Source organism: Carlito syrichta, unplaced genomic scaffold (genome assembly GCF_000164805.1).
Source record: "Carlito syrichta isolate Samal-C Ts95f unplaced genomic scaffold, Tarsius_syrichta-2.0.1 Scaffold130519, whole genome shotgun sequence".
In the NCBI taxonomy this organism is placed as follows: Eukaryota; Metazoa; Chordata; class Mammalia; order Primates; family Tarsiidae; genus Carlito; species Carlito syrichta.
The window spans coordinates 349006-349311 of record NW_007074615.1 but is presented as its reverse complement, the minus strand read 5'-3'; positions in this window follow the sequence as shown (position 1 = coordinate 349311).

Below are 306 nucleotides of genomic sequence, written 5' to 3'. Positions count from 1 at the left end.
GGCTGGCTGGCGGGCGGGCACAGGGAGCGCGGGAGGTGGGACCGGCGCGACGGCCGGCCACGCCCCCGATGACGTCACGGCCGCCGACTGGCCCTCGCCCTGTCACTCACGCCTCACCATGGTTGCAGCACAAAGCAACAAGCCCCGGAGGCCGCTTCCTCCCTGAGGAGCGGCTCAGGCGGCCGGAGAAGGCGCAGGAGGAGGAAGAGGCGGAGGAAGAGGAGGGGAGTCGCGGCTGCCCAAACACACTCTGCGGGGCTGTGCGCGGCACTCGGCCCTCGGACGCCCGCCGCCGGGAGTCCCGAC